Genomic DNA, 478 nt, shown 5'->3' on the forward strand with positions numbered 1-478 from the left:
AGATTCCTTTCGGCTACCACCCTGTGTCGTCCGCACTTGTCTCGCGCGGTACTCACTCGCTCACTTCTTTCTGAAAACTCCAGTCTCAGCTTTAGCCCTAATGTGACACCTCAGCAACTTAAGCACTTTCCACTGTGAGCCTCCTGCGGAACTCATGACGACGCTCCATTTAGCATTGCCAAGTAGCAGGCTGGCGAGCTTAAAGGGGGCAAAAGTCACCGGAGAGTAAGGCTGAGTTTGAGGACCGCCAGAAGACGTTCAGACTTGCCACTACCCCTTGGCTCTTCCTGGGTTTGGGGACTGCTGCCTCCGTAATACTGTCATTTCCTTAACATCAGCCTTAGTCCTCTTCCCTCCTCTGCTGCACAGGTCTCACATCAGCCTCTCTGGAAAATCCTGATGCTGAATACTGATCATTACTTTGTCGCGTGGCCTTGGTCATGCTGCTCTGCCTCTCTAAGCCACGGTTGCCTCACCT

This window comes from Ochotona curzoniae, unplaced genomic scaffold (assembly GCF_017591425.1).
Source record: "Ochotona curzoniae isolate NIBS_2020 unplaced genomic scaffold, NIBS_Ocur_1.0 contig_2688, whole genome shotgun sequence".
Lineage (NCBI taxonomy): Eukaryota > Metazoa > Chordata > Mammalia > Lagomorpha > Ochotonidae > Ochotona > Ochotona curzoniae.